The sequence below is a fragment of the Salmo salar genome, unplaced genomic scaffold (assembly GCF_965601325.2).
Source record: "Salmo salar unplaced genomic scaffold, fSalSal1 ptg000588l, whole genome shotgun sequence".
Classification (NCBI taxonomy): Eukaryota; Metazoa; Chordata; class Actinopteri; order Salmoniformes; family Salmonidae; genus Salmo; species Salmo salar.
In genome coordinates, this window is record NW_027675428.1 from 986,282 (window position 1) to 1,008,097 (window position 21,816).

Consider the following 21,816-nt stretch of genomic DNA (forward strand, 5'->3'; position numbering starts at 1 on the left):
TGTCCACATTCATAATATACATTAGGCAACAACTCTGCCCATGCATTTAGCACCTCTTTATAAAAATCTGGTACCTTTTCAAACATTGCCCTTTTAAGCCCCATCAATAAACCATTATCCTCACAACCACCACTCTCCTCTAAGTAGACTCTAAAGAAGTGTTTCCAGCCATAATCTTCACTGTCATACAAATATTTCTTTACTGTTTTTATCCTAATAGCTTTTCTTTTGACACCTAAATCTACAAGTTTTAAACCTCCATCCACATAGTCAGCAATCAATGTTTTCTGAGATATTCACACTCCTTTACCATCCCATATAAAATTTGACACCACATTATTCAATTCATTTAGGACCCACTCCGGCATGTCCAGGACTCCCAAAACATACACAAATTTGGATAATACCAAAGCATTTGCAACAATTACTTTCCCTTGTAACTTTAGTTTTCTATTTTTCCAGAAATTCAACGTTAGCTTGACTTTATTAAGGATCCCAGTCCAAGTTATATCTTTTGCCTCTTTCTCCTTTACACCAATGTTTACTCCCAGCACTTTAATAAAATCCTTTGCGCTCTTGAATGGAATCTCACAGCCGTTTACATTGATATCCCCAACAAACATTATTTCAGTCTTCTCTATATTAACTTTAGCACCCGATGCCTTGCCATATATATCTATGATCCCCATAATGCTTCCAATACTTTCTATATCCTTCACAGTACAAGTAGTGTCATCAGCGTACTGATGTACAACACTGACACCACCACCTGGGATTCCAACACCCCTTACTTCTTTATTACTATTTATCAATGTAGCTAACGGTTCTGTAGAAACACTGTACAGCAGAGCTGACAAAGGACAGCCCTGCCTTACTGACCTCTCCACAGGGAAAGTATCTGTTAACACTCCGTTACATTTAACACAACTTTTAGCCCCACTATACAACAGGTTGATCCAAGATACAAACTTTGGCCCAAACCCAAACCTCTCCAAAGTCTGTAATAAAAAGCTGTGCTCCACTCTATCGAAAGCTTTGTTAAAGTCCAAACTTAAAACTATACCACCTTAATTTTTCATTTGATTAACAACATCCCTAATTGTACAAATGACATCTGCAATATCTCTTCCAGGTATGCCGTAGGCTTGTGTTGATTCAATAATACTCCCAATCACCTTTTTCATCCTATTCGCTAACACTTTAGTCAGTATCTTATAATCCGAATTTAGAAGGCTAATAGGCCTATAATTTTCTAACTTTAATCTACTGCCCCTATTTTTGAATAAGATCGTTAACATTCCAGTTGACATAGACTCAGGGATTTCCTTATTCTCTTCCATATAATGAAACACCCTCACTAAAATGGGTGCCAAAATATCTACAAAGACTTTATAGAACTCATTTGTTAAACCATCCAAACCCGGACTTTTATTACCTTGCGTGCTAACAATTGCTTCCTTGATTTCCATAATCGAAATCTCTTCATCACACATCATTCTATCTGCCTGCGATACTTTGGCACTAATTGTATCCAACACTTTTACAACACACACTTTATCTACATCATTCTTTTTGTAAAGATTTCTGTAAAAGGTTTCAACTGTCTCTAAGATCCCAACAAAATCGTTTACCTTTACACCTCTTTCATCTTCCAACTCTACAATGTAACTCTTAGTTTGTTTTCTTTTTTCCAGACCCAAAAAAAAGGATGTACATTTCTCTCCCTCCAAAGCGTACTGTGCCCTGCTCCTAACAATAGCACCCAAACATTTATTTTTTTCATAACGACCCAGCTCTGCATGGATTTTCAAATAATTCACAACATCATAGTCTGGATCCGTATCAGCCTTTTCAAGTTCATGCAACATCCTATTCCTAAGCATTATTTCTTTCTGCTTATCTAAACGGTTATGATTTTTTGCGTACCTAATACTCCTATTTTTTACTTTTACTTTCACTTCCTCCCACCATAAACACACATTCTCTTTTAACAGTACATTAGACATTTCATCATTAATACATTCAACAATTTCATTTCTATATCCTTCCTCCTTTAACAGACTGGCATTTAAACACCAGACACCTCCCCCTCTCCTCTCCACACCAAAACCCATTTGAAATGACATTACTGCATGATCACTATATGCTGTAAAGGTATATGACACCTTCTTAACATTCTGCACCAATTCTTGTTTTGCTAGACATAAATCAATTCTGCTTTGTTTTAATTCCTTTAGAACCACCTGCCTTCTAGAGAATACTCTTCTGTTTGGATTTTCAGCCCTCCATATATCTACTAGATTCTCCTCATTCATAAGTTTCCATAATGCATTTCTAGAAGAGTCATATCTGAATTTAGCACAACTAGAGGCATCCATTCTACTACACCTCACATTAAAATCTCCTATCAGTATACAGTTTTCTGAGCACAGTGTTTTTAATTTGTGAAACATTTCTCTCCTTTCAGATTCAATGTTTGAAGCATAAACATTAATTAAACGAAAAACTACATTTTGAACTTCAAATTCAATTACAATAAGTCTGCCATCATTGTCAGCATATATTTCTTTTACATTTTGCACCACATCATTTTTTATCAAAATAGCCACACCACATGTTTTATCCCCTCCATGACTACAAAAAATGTAATCTGACCATTTACTCTTAATCTCCTGCATTTTGGAGTCTGTCCAATTGGTCTCTTGAAAACACAACATGTCTGCCTTAACAGACACTAATACTTGCTCAAATTTGCTCATGTTTCTCAAACTGTTACCATTTAGGGATGCGACTGTAATCATTATGAATGTGTGCAGAAGTATAATCAGAGCCAAACAAGTCCTTAAAAATCCTACTTTTTCTTTTTTCCAAAACCCATCATCTCCCTGGTTTTCGACAATGACCTCTTATTTTTTACAAACAACTGAAGATCCTCACTATCTATTTCATCATCCGTCTCTTTATTTGGATTTTTGGGGGGATCGGCGGGGAAGCCTTTTGAAAAGTGCGCTTTAACAGTGCCCGTGACTTCAGTGGACCCAGCCCACTCTTTGGTGTAATTTTTACACAGGCTTAAAGCTGGCTCAGGCACCTGAGAAGCACCTTGCACCATCTCTACCTGTGTATGTCTTTCACCCATCATGTGCTGCTGTTCCACCTTGTCAGCAGCAGAGACTAAAACGGCGTCTCGTGCTTTGCCAGGAGACATTACAGGCTCTTCAAGCTTATCTGCCACTGTCTCTGGAGTCACACTCTCCATGTCACTCTCATCCTCCCTCTCCATAGGCACACTCCCCTCTTCCTCAGACGTGAGGTCCATTGTTTGCAAAAGTAAGTGATTTTCTCCCTTATTACAGCTACATCTAACTTTAGGTCTGTCACACATTTTGCACACATTTCCTATGTTCCGACATTCTCTGGCATAATGCCCTTGTTCACTACATTTGTGGCATGTGAATTCCGGACATTCCTTAAGTATGTGCCCCGGCTGAATACATAATCTACATACCTTCACTTGATTGTCGTGGATTACACGAAAATATTCAAATCCCTCGACAGTGTTAAATTTAGTAGAATATGGCAAGGATTGCACATTGTCTGTAAACTTTACCTTGCAAAATCTTGTCCCATCTACAATGTCCGTTCCTGGCCACATCCTCCTCTTGATTGGCGTGGTCGCCTTCACCTTCCAGCCTTTTAGTTTCTCTTCTATCTCCTCATCCGTAATGTATGCGGGCAAGTTCAAAAAGGACACCACCAGCTCATCGTTCCCTAGTTCTTTAGCCATGATTTGACAGTTCTTTATCTTTAGCCCGTCTATTAGTCTTTCTTTTCCATTTACATGAGACATTGTTACTTCATACTTATTCCCGTCTTTCATTCGACATCCCAGTATTGTTCCGCAAACTTCCTTTATTCCTCTCAGCAATTCCATCGTTGTTATTTTCCCTTCTCCACTTATTTCCACGTTCACCGTCAGTTCCTTCTCATATGTTCTTTTTTTCAGTTCTTCGTTTAACATTCTGATTTCACTGTTGTCCTTTCTCGTCGTCGTTTGTATTCTTGATGTCGAAGCCATGTTGTCCGTCCGGTTATTTTAAGCAATATCCCCCAAACAGCTCACGCTGATGGGGGACAATAGCAAAAACGTTTCACAGAAACTTCACTACAGTCACTCACAAACTTTCAAACGTATAAGTCAACTAGACCTCCAAAAAAAACGATATTCTCTCTCAAGCACTCAGACACCTGCTTCTCTTCCACTTCCTGAAACTCCAAAAAGGGGCGTGTGAAGCGAACGTGATAACCACTACACCACAGAAACTACTGGTACAATTAGCTGCGAGGAGTAAACCGAATTTTACAGATATTCATGGCACGTATTTGAATTTCCAAAATACAGAATTCATGAAAATAACAATTCTTTGTTGAAAGTACAGTACCTACTGCACGTGTCAAAGAGCTCTGTTTCCGCCCGGTTTCGAACCGAGGACCTTTCACGTGTAAAGCGAACGTGATAACCACTACACTACAGAAACTGCTTCAGCAATTATCTGCAAGGAGTAAACCGAATTTTATAGATATTCATGGCACGTGTTGAAATTTTCAAAATTAGGCATTTATGAAAATAACTATTCTCTGTTAAGAGTACAGTACCTACTGCACATGTCAAAGAGCACTGGTTCCTCCCGGTTTCAAACTGAGGACCTTTCACGTGTAAAGCGAACGTGATAACCACTACACTACAGAAACTGCTGCTACATTTAGCTGCAAGGAGTAAACCAAATTTTACAGATATTCATGGCACGTATTCGAATTTCCAAAAGTAGGCATTTATGAAAATAACTATTCTCTGTTAATAGTACAGTACCTACTGCACATGTCAAAGAGCAGTGTTTCCTCCTGGTTTCAAACTGAGGACCTTTCACGTGTAAAGCTAACGTGATAACCACTACACTACAGAAACTGCTGCTTGATTTTTCTGCAAGGAGTAAACCGAATTTTAAAAATATTCATGGCACGTATTCGAATTTCCAAAATAAAGAATTCATGAAATTTTCTGTTACCACTATGGTACTTCAGAATGTGTCAATGAGTGTTGTTTCCGCCCGGTTTCGAACCAGGGACCTTTCGCGTGTGAAGCAAACGTGATAAGCACTACACCACAGAAACTACTGCTACAATTAGCTGCAAGGAGTAAACCGAATTTTAAAAATATTCATGGCACGTATTCGAATTTCCAAAATACAGAATTCATGAAAATAACAATTCTTTGTTGAAAGTACCGTACCTACTGCACTTGTCAAAGAGCACTGTTTCCGCCCGGTTTCGAACCGAGGACCTTTCGCGTGTTCAGCGAACGTGATAACCACTACACTACAGAAACTGCTGCTTGATTTTTCTGCAAGGAGTAAACCGAATTGTAAAAATATTCATGGCACGTATTCGAATTTCCAAAATAAAGAATTCATGAAATTTTCTGTTACCACTACGGTAAATCAGAATGTGTCAATGAGCGTTGTTTCCGCCCGGTTTCGAACCAGGGACCTTTCGCGTGTGAAGCAAACGTGATAACCACTACACTACAGAAACTGCTGCTACATTTAGCTGCGAGGAATAAACCGAATTTTACAGATATTCATGGCACGTATTCGAATTTCCAAAATACAGAATTCATGAAAATAACAATTCTTTGTTGAAAGTACAGTACCTACTGCACGTGTCAAAGAGCTCTGTTTCCGCCCGGTTTCAAACTGAGGACCTTTCACGTGTAAAGCGAACTTGATAACCACTACACTACAGACACTGCTGCTACATTCAGCTGCAAGGAGTAAACCGAATTTTACAGATATTCATGGCACGTGTTCAAATTTCCAAAAGTAGGCATTTATGAAAATAACTATTCTCTGTTAATAGTACAGTACCTACTGCACATGTCAAAGAGCAGTGTTTCCTCCTGGTTTCAAACTGAGGACCTTTCACGTGTAAAGCTAACGTGATAACCACTACACTACAGAAACTGCTGCTTGATTTTTCTGCAAGGAGTAAACCGAATTTTAAAAATATTCATGGCACGTATTCGAATTTCCAAAATAAAGAATTCATGAAATTTTCTGTTACCACTATGGTACTTCAGAATGTGTCAATGAGTGTTGTTTCCGCCCGGTTTCGAACCTGGGACCTTTCGCGTGTGAAGCAAACGTGATAAGCACTACACTACAGAAACTGCTGCTTGATTTTTCTGCAAGGAGTAAACCGAATTTTAAAAATATTCATGGCACGTATTCGAATTTCCAAAATAAAGAATTCATGAAATTTTCTGTTACCACTACGGTAAATCAGAATGTGTCAATGAGCGTTGTTTCCGCCCGGTTTCGAACCAGGGACCTTTCGCGTGTGAAGCAAACATGATAACCACTACACTACAGAAACTGCTGCTACATTTAGCTGCGAGGAATAAACCGAATTTTACAGATATTCATGGCACGTATTCGAATTTCCAAAATACAGAATTCATGAAAATAACAATTCTTTGTTGAAAGTACAGTACCTACTGCACGTGTCAAAGAGCTCTGTTTCCGCCCGGTTTCGAACCGAGGACCTTTCGCGTGTTAAGCGAACGTGATAACCACTACACTACAGAAACTTCTGCAACAATTATCTGCAAGGAGTAAACCGAATTTTACAGATATTCATGGCACGCGTTCAAATTTCCAAAATTAGGCATTTATGAAAATAACTATTCTCTGTTAATAGTACAGTACCTACTGCACGTGTCAAAGAGCACTGTTTCCTCCCAGTTTCAAACTGAGGACCTTTCACGTGTAAAGAGAACGTGATAACCACTACACTACAGAAACTGCTGCTTGATTTTTCTGCAAGGAGTAAACCGAATTTTAAAAATATTCATGGCACGTATTCGAATTTCCAAAATAAAGAATTCATGAAAATAACTATTCTCTGTTAATAGTACAGTACCTACTGCACATGTCAAAGAGCACTGTTTCCTCCTGGTTTCAAACTGAGGACCTTTCACGTGTAAAGCTAACGTGATAACCACTACACTACAGAAACTGCTGCTTGATTTTTCTGCAAGGAGTAAACCGAATTTTAAAAATATTCATGGCACGTATTCGAATTTCCAAAATAAAGAATTCATGAAATTTTCTGTTACCACTATGTTACTTCAGAATGTGTCAATGAGCGTTGTTTCCGCCCGGTTTCGAACCAGGGACCTTTCGCGTGTGAAGCAAATGTGATAACCACTAGACCACAGAAACTACTGCTACAATTAGCTGCGAGGAGTAAATCGAATTTTACAGATATTCATGGCACGTATTCGAATTTCCAAAATACAGAATTCATGAAAATAACAATTCTTTGTTGAAAGTACAGTACCTACTGCACGTGTCAAAGAGCTCTGTTTCCGCCCGGTTTCAAACCGAGGACCTTTCGCGTGTTAAGCAAACGTGATAACCGCTACACTACAGAAACTGCTTCAACAATTATCTGCAAGGAGTAAACCGAATTTTACAGATATTCATGGCACGTGTTCAAATTTCCAAAATTAGGCATTTATGAAAATAACTATTCTCTGTTAATAGTACAGTACCTACTGCACATGTCAAAGAGCACTGTTTCCTCCCGGTTTCAAACTGAGGACCTTTCACGTGTAAAGCGAACTTGATAACCACTACACTACAGACACTGCTGCTACATTCAGCTGCAAGGAGTAAACCGAATTTTACAGATATTCATGGCACGTGTTCAAATTTCCAAAAGTAGGCATTTATGAAAATAACTATTCTCTGTTAATAGTACAGTACCTACTGCACATGTCAAAGAGCAGTGTTTCCTCCTGGTTTCAAACTGAGGACCTTTCACGTGTAAAGCTAACGTGATAACCACTACACTACAGAAACTGCTGCTTGATTTTTCTTCAAGGAGTAAACCGAATTTTACAGATATTCATGGCACGTGTTCAAATTTCCAAAATTAGGCATTTATGAAAATAACTATTCTCTGTTAATAGTACAGTACCTACTGCACATGTCAAAGAGCACTGTTTCCTCCCGGTTTCAAACTGAGGACCTTTCACGTGTAAAGCGAACTTGATAACCACTACACTACAGACACTGCTGCTACATTCAGCTGCAAGGAGTAAACCGAATTTTACAGATATTCATGGCACGTGTTCAAATTTCCAAAAGTAGGCATTTATGAAAATAACTATTCTCTGTTAATAGTACAGTACCTACTGCACATGTCAAAGAGCACTGTTTCCTCCTGGTTTCAAACTGAGGACCTTTCACGTGTAAAGCTAACGTGATAACCACTACACTACAGAAACTGCTGCTTGATTTTTCTGCAAGGAGTAAACCGAATTTTAAAAATATTCATGGCACGTATTCGAATTTCCAAAATAAAGAATTCATGAAATTTTCTGTTACCACTATGTTACTTCAGAATGTGTCAATGAGCGTTGTTTCCGCCCGGTTTCGATCCAGGGACCTTTCGCGTGTGAAGCAAATGTGATAACCACTAGACCACAGAAACTACTGCTACAATTAGCTGCGAGGAGTAAATCGAATTTTACAGATATTCATGGCACGTATTCGAATTTCCAAAATACAGAATTCATGAAAATAACAATTCTTTGTTGAAAGTACAGTACCTACTGCACGTGTCAAAGAGCTCTGTTTCCGCCCGGTTTCAAACCGAGGACCTTTCGCGTGTTAAGCAAACGTGATAACCGCTACACTACAGAAACTGCTTCAACAATTATCTGCAAGGAGTAAACCGAATTTTACAGATATTCATGGCACGTGTTCAAATTTCCAAAATTAGGCATTTATGAAAATAACTATTCTCTTTTAATAGTACAGTACCTACTGCACATGTCAAAGAGCACTGTTTCCTCCCGGTTTCAAACTGAGGACCTTTCACGTGTAAAGCGAACTTGATAACCACTACACTACAGAACACTGCTGCTACATTCAGCTGCAAGGAGTAAACCGAATTTTACAGATATTCATGGCACGTGTTCAAATTTCCAAAAGTAGGCATTTATGAAAATAACTATTCTCTGTTAATAGTACAGTACCTACTGCACATGTCAAAGAGCACTGTTTCCTCCCGGTTTCAAACTGAGGACCTTTCACGTGTAAAGCGAACGTGATAACCACTACACTACAGAAACTGCTGCTACATTTAGCTGCGAGGAATAAACCGAATTTTACAGATATTCATGGCACGTATTCGAATTTCCAAAATACAGAATTCATGAAAATAACAATTCTTTGTTGAAAGTACAGTACCTACTGCACGTGTCAAAGAGCTCTGTTTCCGCCCGGTTTCGAACCTGGGACCTTTCGCGTGTGAAGCAAACGTGATAAGCGCTACACCACAGAAACTACTGCTACAATTAGCTGCAAGGAGTAAACCGAATTTTAAAAATATTCATGGCACGTATTCGAATTTCCAAAATACAGAATTCATGAAAATAACAATTCTTTGTTGAAAGTACAGTACCTACTGCACTTGTCAAAGAGCACTGTTTCCGCCCGGTTTCGAACCGAGGACCTTTCGCGTGTTGAGCGAACGTGATAACCACAACACTACAGAAACTTCTTCAAAGGTTATCTGCGAGGAGTAAATCGAATTTTACAGATATTCATGGCACGTGTTCAAATTTCCAAAAGTAGGCATTTATGAAAATAACTATTCTCTGTTAATAGTACAGTACCTACTGCACATGTCAAAGAGCAGTGTTTCCTCCTGGTTTCAAACTGAGGACCTTTCACGTGTAAAGCTAACGTGATAACCACTACACTACAGAAACTGCTGCTTGATTTTTCTGCAAGGAGTAAACCGAATTTTAAAAATATTCATGGCACGTATTCGAATTTCCAAAATAAAGAATTCATGAAATTTTCTGTTACCACTATGGTACTTCAGAATGTGTCAATGAGTGTTGTTTCCGCCCGGTTTCGAACCTGGGACCTTTCGCGTGTGAAGCAAACGTGATAAGCACTACACCACAGAAACTACTGCTACAATTAGCTGCAAGGAGTAAACCGAATTTTAAAAATATTCATGGCACGTATTCGAATTTCCAAAATACAGAATTCATGAAAATAACAATTCTTTGTTGAAAGTACAGTAACTACTGCACTTGTCAAAGAGCACTGTTTCCGCCCGGTTTCGAACCGAGGACCTTTCGCGTGTTCAGCGAACGTGATAACCACAACACTACAGAAACTTCTTCGAAGATTATCTGCAAGGAGTAAATCGAATTTTACAGATATTCATGGCACGTGTTCAAATTTCCAAAATTAGGCATTTATGAAAATAACTATTCTCTGTTAATAGTACAGTACCTACTGCACATGTCAAAGAGCAGTGTTTCCTTCTGGTTTCAAACTGAGGACCTTTCACGTGTAAAGCTAACGTGATAACCACTACACTACAGAAACTGCTGCTTGATTTTTCTGCAAGGAGTAAACCGAATGTTAAAAATATTCATGGCACGTATTCGAATTTCCAAAATAAAGAATTCAAGGAATTTTCTGTTACCACTATGGTACTTCAGAATGTGTCAATGAGTGTTGTTTCCGCCCGGTTTCGAACCAGGGACCTTTCGCGTGTGAAGCAAACGTGATAACCACTACACCACAGAAACTACTGCTACAATTAGCTGCAAGGAATAAACCGAATTTTAAAAATATTCATGGCACGTATTCGAATTTCCAAAATACAGAATTCATGAAAATAACAATTCTTTGTTGAAAGTACAGTACCTACTGCACTTGTCAAAGAGCACTGTTTCCGCCCGGTTTCGAACAGAGGACCTTTCGCGAGTAAAGCAAACGCGATAACCACTACACTACAGAAACTGCTGCTTGATTTTTCTGCAAGGAGTAAACCGAATGTTAAAAATATTCATGGCACGTATTCGAATTTCCAAAATAAAGAATTCATGAAATTTTCTGTTACCACTATGGTACTTCAGAATGTGTCAATGAGTGTTGTTTCCACCCGGTTTCGAACCAGGGACCTTTCGCGTGTGAAGCAAACGTGATAACCACTACACCACAGAAACTACTGCTACAATTAGCTGCAAGGAGTAAACCGAATTTTAAAAATATTCATGGCACGTATTCGAATTTCCAAAATAGAGAATTCATGAAAATAACAATTCTTTGTTGAAAGTACAGTACCTACTGCACTTGTCAAAGAGCACTGTTTCCGCCCGGTTTCGAACCGAGGACCTTTCGCGTGTAAAGCGAATGCGATAACCACTACACTACAGAAACTGCTGCTTGATTTTCCTGCAAGAAGTAAACCGAATTTTACAGATATTCATGGCACGTGTTCAAATTTCCAAAAGTAGGCATTTATGAAAATAACTATTCTCTGTTAATAGTACAGTACCTACTGCACGTGTCAAAGAGCACTGTTTCCTCCCAGTTTCAAACTGAGGACCTTTCACGTGTTAAGCTAACGTGATAACCACTACACTACAGAAACTGCTGCTTGATTTTTCTGCAAGGAGTAAACCGAATTTTAAAAATATTCATGGCACGTATTCGAATTTCCAAAATAAAGAACTCATGAAATTTTCTGTTACCACTATGGCACTTCAGTATGTGTCAATGAGCGTTGTTTCCGCCTGGTTTCGAACCAGAGACCTTTCGCGTGTGAACAAACGTGATAACCACTACACTACAGAAACTGCTGCTACATTTAGCTGTGAGGAGTAAACCGAATTTTACAGATATTCATGGCACGTGTTCAAATTTCCAAAATTAGGCATTTATGAAAATAACTATTCTCTGTTAATAGTACAGTACCTACTGCACATGTCAAAGAGCACTGTTTCCTCCCGGTTTCAAACTGAGGACCTTTCACGTGTAAAGCGAACGTGATAACCACTACACTACAGAAACTGCTGCTACATTTAGCTGCGAGGAATAAACCGAATTTTACAGATATTCATGGCACGTATTCGAATTTCCAAAATACAGAATTCATGAAAATAACAATTCTTTGTTGAAAGTACAGTACCTACTGCACGTGTCAAAGAGCTCTGTTTCCGCCCGGTTTCGAACCTGGGACCTTTCGCGTGTGAAGCAAACGTGATAAGCGCTACACCACAGAAACTACTGCTACAATTAGCTGCAAGGAGTAAACCGAATTTTAAAAATATTCATGGCACGTATTCGAATTTCCAAAATACAGAATTCATGAAAATAACAATTCTTTGTTGAAAGTACAGTACCTACTGCACTTGTCAAAGAGCACTGTTTCCGCCCGGTTTCGAACCGAGGACCTTTCGCGTGTTCAGCGAACGTGATAACCACAACACTACAGAAACTTCTTCAAAGGTTATCTGCGAGGAGTAAATCGAATTTTACAGATATTCATGGCACGTGTTCAAATTTCCAAAAGTAGGCATTTATGAAAATAACTATTCTCTGTTAATAGTACAGTACCTACTGCACATGTCAAAGAGCAGTGTTTCCTCCTGGTTTCAAACTGAGGACCTTTCACGTGTAAAGCTAACGTGATAACCACTACACTACAGAAACTGCTGCTTGATTTTTCTGCAAGGAGTAAACCGAATTTTAAAAATATTCATGGCACGTATTCGAATTTCCAAAATAAAGAATTCATGAAATTTTCTGTTACCACTATGGTACTTCAGAATGTGTCAATGAGTGTTGTTTCCGCCCGGTTTCGAACCTGGGACCTTTCGCGTGTGAAGCAAACGTGATAAGCACTACACCACAGAAACTACTGCTACAATTAGCTGCAAGGAGTAAACCGAATTTTAAAAATATTCATGGCACGTATTCGAATTTCCAAAATACAGAATTCATGAAAATAACAATTCTTTGTTGAAAGTACAGTAACTACTGCACTTGTCAAAGAGCACTGTTTCCGCTTGGTTTCGAACCGAGGACCTTTCGCGTGTTCAGCGAACGTGATAACCACAACACTACAGAAACTTCTTCGAAGATTATCTGCAAGGAGTAAATCGAATTTTACAGATATTCATGGCACGTGTTCAAATTTCCAAAATTAGGCATTTATGAAAATAACTATTCTCTGTTAATAGTACAGTACCTACTGCACATGTCAAAGAGCAGTGTTTCCTTCTGGTTTCAAACTGAGGACCTTTCACGTGTAAAGCTAACGTGATAACCACTACACTACAGAAACTGCTGCTTGATTTTTCTGCAAGGAGTAAACCGAATGTTAAAAATATTCATGGCACGTATTCGAATTTCCAAAATAAAGAATTCAAGGAATTTTCTGTTACCACTATGGTACTTCAGAATGTGTCAATGAGTGTTGTTTCCGCCCGGTTTCGAACCAGGGACCTTTCGCGTGTGAAGCAAACGTGATAACCACTACACCACAGAAACTACTGCTACAATTAGCTGCAAGGAATAAACCGAATTTTAAAAATATTCATGGCACGTATTCGAATTTCCAAAATACAGAATTCATGAAAATAACAATTCTTTGTTGAAAGTACAGTACCTACTGCACTTGTCAAAGAGCACTGTTTCCGCCCGGTTTCGAACCGAGGACCTTTCGCGAGTAAAGCAAACGCGATAACCACTACACTACAGAAACTGCTGCTTGATTTTTCTGCAAGGAGTAAACCGAATGTTAAAAATATTCATGGCACGTATTCGAATTTCCAAAATAAAGAATTCATGAAATTTTCTGTTACCACTATGGTACTTCAGAATGTGTCAATGAGTGTTGTTTCCGCCCGGTTTCGAACCAGGGACCTTTCGCGTGTGAAGCAAACGTGATAACCACTACACCACAGAAACTACTGCTACAATTAGCTGCAAGGAGTAAACCGAATTTTAAAAATATTCATGGCACGTATTCGAATTTCCAAAATAGAGAATTCATGAAAATAACAATTCTTTGTTGAAAGTACAGTACCTACTGCACTTGTCAAAGAGCACTGTTTCCGCCCGGTTTCGAACCGAGGACCTTTAACGTGTAAAGCGAATGCGATAACCACTACACTAAAGAAACTGCTGCTTGATTTTCCTGCAAGAAGTAAACCGAATTTTACAGATATTCATGGCACGTGTTCAAATTTCCAAAAGTAGGCATTTATGAAAATAACTATTCTCTGTTAATAGTATAGTACCTACTGCACGTGTCAAAGAGCACTGTTTCCTCCCAGTTTCAAACTGAGGACCTTTCACGTGTAAAGCTAACGTGATAACCACTACACTACAGAAACTGCTGCTTGATTTTTCTGCAAGGAGTAAACCGAATTTTAAAAATATTCATGGCACGTATTCGAATTTCCAAAATAAATAACTCATGAAATTTTCTGTTACCACTATGGCACTTCAGTATGTGTCAATGAGCGTTGTTTCCGCCTGGTTTCGAACCAGAGACCTTTCGCGTGTGAACAAACGTGATAACCACTACACTACAGAAACTGCTGCTACATTTAGCTGTGAGGAGTAAACCGAATTTTACAGATATTCATGGCACGTGTTCAAATTTCCAAAATTAGGCATTTATGAAAATAACTATTCTCTGTTAATAGTACAGTACCTACTGCACATGTCAAAGAGCACTGTTTCCTCCCGGTTTCAAACTGAGGACCTTTCACGTGTAAAGCGAACGTGATAACCACTACACTACAGAAACTGCTGCTACATTTAGCTGCGAGGAATAAACCGAATTTTACAGATATTCATGGCACGTATTCGAATTTCCAAAATACAGAATTCATGAAAATAACAATTCTTTGTTGAAAGTACAGTACCTACTGCACGTGTCAAAGAGCTCTGTTTCCGCCCGGTTTCGAACCGAGGACCTTTCGCGTGTTAAGGGAACGTGATAACCACTACACTACAGAAACTGCTGCTACAATTATCTGCAAGGAGTAAACCGAATTTTACAGATATTCATGGCACGCATTCAAATTTCCAAAATTAGGCATTTATGAAAATAACTATTCTCTGTTAATAGTACAGTACCTACTGCACGTGTCAAAGAGCACTGTTTCCTCCCAGTTTCAAACTGAGGACCTTTCACGTGTAAAGCTAACGTGATAACCACTACACTACAGAAACTGCTGCTTGATTTTTCTGCAAGGAGTAAACCGAATTTTAAAAATATTCATGGCACGTATTCGAATTTCCAAAATAAAGAATTCATGAAATTTTCTGTTACCACTACGGTAAATCAGAATGTGTCAATAAGCGTTGTTTCCGCCCGGTTTCGAACCAGGGACCTTTCGCGTGTGAAGCAAACGTGATAACCACTACACTACAGAAACTGCTGCTACATTTAGCTGCGAGGAATAAACCGAATTTTACAGATATTCATGGCACGTATTCGAATTTCCAAAATACAGAATTCATGAAAATAACAATTCTTTGTTGAAAGTACAGTACCTACTGCACGTGTCAAAGAGCTCTGTTTCCGCCCGGTTTCGAACCGAGGACCTTTCGCGTGTTAAGCGAACGTGATAACCACTACACTACAGAAACTTCTGCAACAATTATCTGCAAGGAGTAAACCGAATTTTACAGATATTCATGGCACGCGTTCAAATTTCCAAAATTAGGCATTTATGAAAATAACTATTCTCTGTTAATAGTACAGTACCTACTGCACGTGTCAAAGAGTACTGTTTCCTTCCAGTTTCAAACTGAGGACCTTTCACGTGTAAAGAGAACGTGATAACCACTACACTACAGAAACTGCTGCTTGATTTTTCTGCAAGGAGTAAACCGAATGTTAAAAATATTCATGGCACGTATTCGAATTTCCAAAATAAAGAATTCATGAAATTTTCTGTTACCACTATGGTACTTCAGAATGTGTCAATGAGTGTTGTTTCCGCCCGGTTTCGAACCAGGGACCTTTCGCGTGTGAAGCAAACGTGATAACCACTACACCACAGAAACTACTGCTACAATTAGCTGCAAGGAGTAAACCGAATTTTAAAAATATTCATGGCACGTATTCGAATTTCCAAAATAGAGAATTCATGAAAATAACAATTCTTTGTTGAAAGTACAGTACCTACTGCACTTGTCAAAGAGCACTGTTTCCGCCCGGTTTCGAACCGAGGACCTTTCGCGTGTAAAGCGAATGCGATAACCACTACACTACAGAAACTGCTGCTTGATTTTCCTGCAAGAAGTAAACCGAATTTTACAGATATTCATGGCACGTGTTCAAATTTCCAAAAGTAGGCATTTATGAAAATAACTATTCTCTGTTAATAGTACAGTACCTACTGCACGTGTCAAAGAGCACTGTTTCCTCCCAGTTTCAAACTGAGGACCTTTCACGTGTAAAGCTAACGTGATAACCACTACACTACAGAAACTGCTGCTTGATTTTTCTGCAAGGAGTAAACCGAATTTTAAAAATATTCATGGCACGTATTCGAATTTCCAAAATAAAGAACTCATGAAATTTTCTGTTACCACTATGGCACTTCAGTATGTGTCAATGAGCGTTGTTTCCGCCTGGTTTCGAACCAGAGACCTTTCGCGTGTGAACAAACATGATAACCACTACACTACAGAAACTGCTGCTACATTTAGCTGTAAGAGTAAACCGAATTTTACAGATATTCATGGCACGTGTTCAAATTTCCAAAATTAGGCATTTATGAAAATAACTATTCTCTGTTAATAGTACAGTACCTACTGCACATGTCAAAGAGCACTGTTTCCTCCCGGTTTCAAACTGAGGACCTTTCACGTGTAAAGCGAACGTGATAACCACTACACTACAGAAACTGCTGCTACATTTAGCTGCGAGGAATAAACCGAATTTTACAGATATTCATGGCACGTATTCGAATTTCCAAAATACAGAATTCATGAAAATAACAATTCTTTGTTGAAAGTACAGTACCTACTGCACGTGTCAAAGAGCTCTGTTTCCGCCCGGTTTCGAACCGAGGACCTTTCGCGTGTTAAGCGAACGTGATAACCACTACACTACAGAAACTGCTGCTTGATTTTTCTGCAAGGAGTAAACCGAATTTTACAGATATTCATGGCACGTGTTCAAATTTCCAAAAGTAGGCATTTATGAAAATAACTATTCTCTGTTAATAGTACAGTACCTACTGCACGTGTCAAAGAGCACTGTTTCCTCCCAGTTTCAAACTGAGGACCTTTCACGTGTAAAGCTAACGTGATAACCACTACACTACAGAAACTGCTGCTTGATTTTTCTGCAAGGAGTAAACCGAATTTTAAAAATATTCATGGCACGTATTCGAATTTCCAAAATAAAGAATTCATGAAATTTTCTGTTACCACTACGGTAAATCAGAATGTGTCAATGAGCGTTGTTTCCGCCCGGTTTCGAACCAGGGACCTTTCGCGTGTGAAGCAAACGTGATAACCACTACACTACAGAAACTGCTGCTACATTTAGCTGCGAGGAATAAACCGAATTTTACAGATATTCATGGCACGTATTCGAATTTCCAAAATACAGAATTCATGAAAATAACAATTCTTTGTTGAAAGTACAGTACCTACTGCACGTGTCAAAGAGCTCTGTTTCCGCCCGGTTTCAACCCGAGGACCTTTCGCGTGTTAAGCAAACGTGATAACCGCTACACTACAGAAACTGCTTCAACAATTATCTGCAAGGAGTAAACCGAATTTTACAGATATTCATGGCACGTGTTCAAATTTCCAAAATTAGGCATTTATGAAAATAACTATTCTCTGTTAATAGTACAGTACCTACTGCACATGTCAAAGAGCACTGTTTCCTCCCGGTTTCAAACTGAGGACCTTTCACGTGTAAAGCGAACTTGATAACCACTACACTACAGACACTGCTGCTACATTCAGCTGCAAGGAGTAAACCGAATTTTACAGATATTCATGGCACGTGTTCAAATTTCCAAAAGTAGGCATTTATGAAAATAACTATTCTCTGTTAATAGTACAGTACCTACTGCACATGTCAAAGAGCAGTGTTTCCTCCCGGTTTCGAACCGAGGACCTTTCGCGTGTAAAGCGAATGCGATAACCACTACACTACAGAAACTGCTGCTTGATTTTCCTGCAAGAAGTAAACCGAATTTTACAGATATTCATGGCACGTGTTCAAATTTCCAAAAGTAGGCATTTATGAAAATAACTATTCTCTGTTAATAGTACAGTACCTACTGCACGTGTCAAAGAGCACTGTTTCCTCCCAGTTTCAAACTGAGGACCTTTCACGTGTAAAGCTAACGTGATAACCACTACACTACAGAAACTGCTGCTTGATTTTTCTGCAAGGAGTAAACCGAATTTTAAAAATATTCATGGCACGTATTCGAATTTCCAAAATAAAGAACTCATGAAATTTTCTGTTACCACTATGGCACTTCAGTATGTGTCAATGAGCGTTGTTTCCGCCTGGTTTCGAACCAGAGACCTTTCGCGTGTGAACAAACATGATAACCACTACACTACAGAAACTGCTGCTACATTTAGCTGTGAGGAGTAAACCGAATTTTACAGATATTCATGGCACGTGTTCAAATTTCCAAAATTAGGCATTTATGAAAATAACTATTCTCTGTTAATAGTACAGTACCTACTGCACATGTCAAAGAGCACTGTTTCCTCCCGGTTTCAAACTGAGGACCTTTCACGTGTAAAGCGAACGTGATAACCACTACACTACAGAAACTGCTGCTACATTTAGCTGCGAGGAATAAACCGAATTTTACAGATATTCATGGCACGTATTCGAATTTCCAAAATACAGAATTCATGAAAATAACAATTCTTTGTTGAAAGTACAGTACCTACTGCACGTGTCAAAGAGCTCTGTTTCCGCCCGGTTTCGAACCGAGGACCTTTCGCGTGTTAAGCGAACGTGATAACCACTACACTACAGAAACTGCTGCTTGATTTTTCTGCAAGGAGTAAACCGAATTTTACAGATATTCATGGCACGTGTTCAAATTTCCAAAAGTAGGCATTTATGAAAATAACTATTCTCTGTTAATAGTACAGTACCTACTGCACGTGTCAAAGAGCACTGTTTCCTCCCAGTTTCAAACTGAGGACCTTTCACGTGTAAAGCTAACGTGATAACCACTACACTACAGAAACTGCTGCTTGATTTTTCTGCAAGGAGTAAACCGAATTTTAAAAATATTCATGGCACGTATTCGAATTTCCAAAATAAAGAATTCATGAAATTTTCTGTTACCACTACGGTAAATCAGAATGTGTCAATGAGCGTTGTTTCCGCCCGGTTTCGAACCAGGGACCTTTCGCGTGTGAAGCAAACGTGATAACCACTACACTACAGAAACTGCTGCTACATTTAGCTGCGAGGAATAAACCGAATTTTACAGATATTCATGGCACGTATTCGAATTTCCAAAATACAGAATTCATGAAAATAACAATTCTTTGTTGAAAGTACAGTACCTACTGCACGTGTCAAAGAGCTCTGTTTCCGCCCGGTTTCAACCCGAGGACCTTTCGCGTGTTAAGCAAACGTGATAACCGCTACACTACAGAAACTGCTTCAACAATTATCTGCAAGGAGTAAACCGAATTTTACAGATATTCATGGCACGTGTTCAAATTTCCAAAATTAGGCATTTATGAAAATAACTATTCTCTGTTAATAGTACAGTACCTACTGCACATGTCAAAGAGCACTGTTTCCTCCCGGTTTCAAACTGAGGACCTTTCACGTGTAAAGCGAACTTGATAACCACTACACTACAGACACTGCTGCTACATTCAGCTGCAAGGAGTAAACCGAATTTTACAGATATTCATGGCACGTGTTCAAATTTCCAAAAGTAGGCATTTATGAAAATAACTATTCTCTGTTAATAGTACAGTACCTACTGCACATGTCAAAGAGCAGTGTTTCCTCCTGGTTTCAAACTGAGGACCTTTCACGTGTAAAGCTAACGTGATAACCACTACACTACAGAAACTGCTGCTTGATTTTTCTGCAAGGAGTAAACCGAATTTTAAAAATATTCATGGCACGTATTCGAATTTCCAAAATAAAGAATTCATGAAATTTTCTGTTACCACTATGGTACTTCAGAATGTGTCAATGAGTGTTGTTTCCGCCCGGTTTCGAACCTGGGACCTTTCGCGTGTGAAGCAAACGTGATAAGCACTACACCACAAAAACTACTGCTACAATTAGCTGCAAGGAGTAAACCGAATTTTAAAAATATTCATGGCACGTATTCGAATTTCCAAAATACAGAATTCATGAAAATAACAATTCTTTGTTGAAAGTACAGTACCTACTGCACTTGTCAAAGAGCACTGTTTCCGCCCGGTTTCGAACCGAGGACCTTTCGCGTGTTCAGCGAACGTGATAACCACAACACTACAGAAACTTCTTCAAAGATTATCTGCGAGGAGTAAATCGAATTTTACAGATATTCATGGCACGTGTTCAAATTTCCAAAAGTAGGCATTTATGAAAATAACTATTCTCTGTTAATAGTACAGTACCTACTGCACATGTCAAAGAGCAGTGTTTCCTCCTGGTTTCAAACTGAGGACCTTTCACGTGTAAAGCTAACGTGATAACCACTACACTACAGAAACTGCTGCTTGATTTTTCTGCAAGGAGTAAACCGAATTTTAAAAATATTCATGGCACGTATTCGAATTTCCAAAATAAAGAATTCATGAAATTTTCAGTTACCACTATGGTACTTCAGAATGTGTCAATGAGTGTTGTTTCCGCCCGGTTTCGAACCAGGGACCTTTCGCGTGTGAAGCAAACGTGATTTTTTTTTATTTTTTTTTTTTTATTTTTTATTATCAAAAATGTTTGTTTACAATATTTACAGTACAATCTACTGTTTACAGTACAATCCACAGAGAACAATACAGAAGACACTAGACTAACAGAGGCAGGTGAACAATTCACCCCCTATCAAATTATCAACAAAGAAAATATCAAAACAGTGCTTTCAAAAATTATAAGTGATACCTCCACTCTCCTCTCGTGAAATTAACCCACTCCCTTCAACAAAAGACTCATCAAAATGTTCCATCCCATAATTAAACAACATATCTATGTGTTTACTGAACAGTGCTATAAAGATACTCCACACCTGAACCCTCTTTCTGTCAAAAGAAACATAATTCCTCCTACAAAAAATAGCATACCTCACAAAACTCAAAACCATATTCAACAAACACACATTAGCACCCTCACATTTACCAGACACTCCAAATAACAAAAGTTCCTCCCACGCATACTTTTTCACGAAATCTCCCCCCCAGTTTCTACATAACATTTCCTTAACTTTACAAAAAAAATATTTTAAATCCTCACATTCTATAAACAAATGCATAAGAGTTTCCGGGAAACGTCCACATACGTCGCATTCCCTTTCTATCTCACAATTAATTTTCTTTAGCACCACCTTTGTAAATATTCTATTATGTCTTAGTTTGAAATCATTATTTTCACACTCCTTACTATTATATTTTACATTTAAATTTCCCCATATCTTTTTTTCATCCAATTCCGGAAAAACTACTTTCCAAAATTTCTCAGCAGCCGGCCTTCTACACACTTTTCCTACCATTATTCTATACAATCTTTTCACTGGTATACTAGATAAATGTACTTTCTTCTTACTGCTACCAATGAACAAATTAGGAAATACAAATAAATCTTCTCTTTCAACTTCACTATTTATTAAATCAACCCATGCTCTTGGTATACTATTCTTTATCTTGTCATACATATTATTCACTGTTCCCCTTCCCACCTCTT

General features: G+C 38.6%; 18 non-coding genes across 18 annotated transcripts; all 18 read right to left on the minus strand.

Moving 5' to 3' along the window:
- Positions 1 to 4,465: 4,465 nt before the first annotated feature.
- trnav-uac (transfer RNA valine (anticodon UAC)) lies at positions 4,466 to 4,538 on the minus strand. Its single transcript has one exon. It is a non-coding gene; the product is annotated as a tRNA-Val (tRNA).
- Positions 4,539 to 5,519: 981 nt separating this feature from the next.
- trnav-cac (transfer RNA valine (anticodon CAC)) lies at positions 5,520 to 5,592 on the minus strand. Its single transcript has one exon. It is a non-coding gene; the product is annotated as a tRNA-Val (tRNA).
- Positions 5,593 to 6,359: 767 nt separating this feature from the next.
- trnav-cac (transfer RNA valine (anticodon CAC)) lies at positions 6,360 to 6,432 on the minus strand. Its single transcript has one exon. It is a non-coding gene; the product is annotated as a tRNA-Val (tRNA).
- A 141-nt stretch (positions 6,433 to 6,573) lies between these two features.
- trnav-aac (transfer RNA valine (anticodon AAC)) lies at positions 6,574 to 6,646 on the minus strand. The gene has a single exon. It is a non-coding gene; the product is annotated as a tRNA-Val (tRNA).
- Positions 6,647 to 10,608: 3,962 nt separating this feature from the next.
- Positions 10,609 to 10,681, minus strand: trnav-cac (transfer RNA valine (anticodon CAC)). Its single transcript has one exon. It is a non-coding gene; the product is annotated as a tRNA-Val (tRNA).
- A 347-nt stretch (positions 10,682 to 11,028) lies between these two features.
- trnav-cac (transfer RNA valine (anticodon CAC)) lies at positions 11,029 to 11,101 on the minus strand. The gene has a single exon. It is a non-coding gene; the product is annotated as a tRNA-Val (tRNA).
- Positions 11,102 to 11,242: 141 nt separating this feature from the next.
- Positions 11,243 to 11,315, minus strand: trnav-uac (transfer RNA valine (anticodon UAC)). The gene has a single exon. It is a non-coding gene; the product is annotated as a tRNA-Val (tRNA).
- A 2,042-nt stretch (positions 11,316 to 13,357) lies between these two features.
- trnav-cac (transfer RNA valine (anticodon CAC)) lies at positions 13,358 to 13,430 on the minus strand. Its single transcript has one exon. It is a non-coding gene; the product is annotated as a tRNA-Val (tRNA).
- A 347-nt stretch (positions 13,431 to 13,777) lies between these two features.
- On the minus strand, positions 13,778 to 13,850 carry trnav-cac (transfer RNA valine (anticodon CAC)). Its single transcript has one exon. It is a non-coding gene; the product is annotated as a tRNA-Val (tRNA).
- A 1,408-nt stretch (positions 13,851 to 15,258) lies between these two features.
- On the minus strand, positions 15,259 to 15,331 carry trnav-cac (transfer RNA valine (anticodon CAC)). The gene has a single exon. It is a non-coding gene; the product is annotated as a tRNA-Val (tRNA).
- Positions 15,332 to 15,472: 141 nt separating this feature from the next.
- Positions 15,473 to 15,545, minus strand: trnav-aac (transfer RNA valine (anticodon AAC)). Its single transcript has one exon. It is a non-coding gene; the product is annotated as a tRNA-Val (tRNA).
- Positions 15,546 to 15,892: 347 nt separating this feature from the next.
- On the minus strand, positions 15,893 to 15,965 carry trnav-cac (transfer RNA valine (anticodon CAC)). The gene has a single exon. It is a non-coding gene; the product is annotated as a tRNA-Val (tRNA).
- A 141-nt stretch (positions 15,966 to 16,106) lies between these two features.
- Positions 16,107 to 16,179, minus strand: trnav-uac (transfer RNA valine (anticodon UAC)). Its single transcript has one exon. It is a non-coding gene; the product is annotated as a tRNA-Val (tRNA).
- A 773-nt stretch (positions 16,180 to 16,952) lies between these two features.
- trnav-aac (transfer RNA valine (anticodon AAC)) lies at positions 16,953 to 17,025 on the minus strand. Its single transcript has one exon. It is a non-coding gene; the product is annotated as a tRNA-Val (tRNA).
- Positions 17,026 to 17,372: 347 nt separating this feature from the next.
- On the minus strand, positions 17,373 to 17,445 carry trnav-cac (transfer RNA valine (anticodon CAC)). The gene has a single exon. It is a non-coding gene; the product is annotated as a tRNA-Val (tRNA).
- A 569-nt stretch (positions 17,446 to 18,014) lies between these two features.
- Positions 18,015 to 18,087, minus strand: trnav-uac (transfer RNA valine (anticodon UAC)). The gene has a single exon. It is a non-coding gene; the product is annotated as a tRNA-Val (tRNA).
- Positions 18,088 to 18,861: 774 nt separating this feature from the next.
- trnav-aac (transfer RNA valine (anticodon AAC)) lies at positions 18,862 to 18,934 on the minus strand. The gene has a single exon. It is a non-coding gene; the product is annotated as a tRNA-Val (tRNA).
- A 347-nt stretch (positions 18,935 to 19,281) lies between these two features.
- On the minus strand, positions 19,282 to 19,354 carry trnav-cac (transfer RNA valine (anticodon CAC)). The gene has a single exon. It is a non-coding gene; the product is annotated as a tRNA-Val (tRNA).
- Positions 19,355 to 21,816: the final 2,462 nt, after the last annotated feature.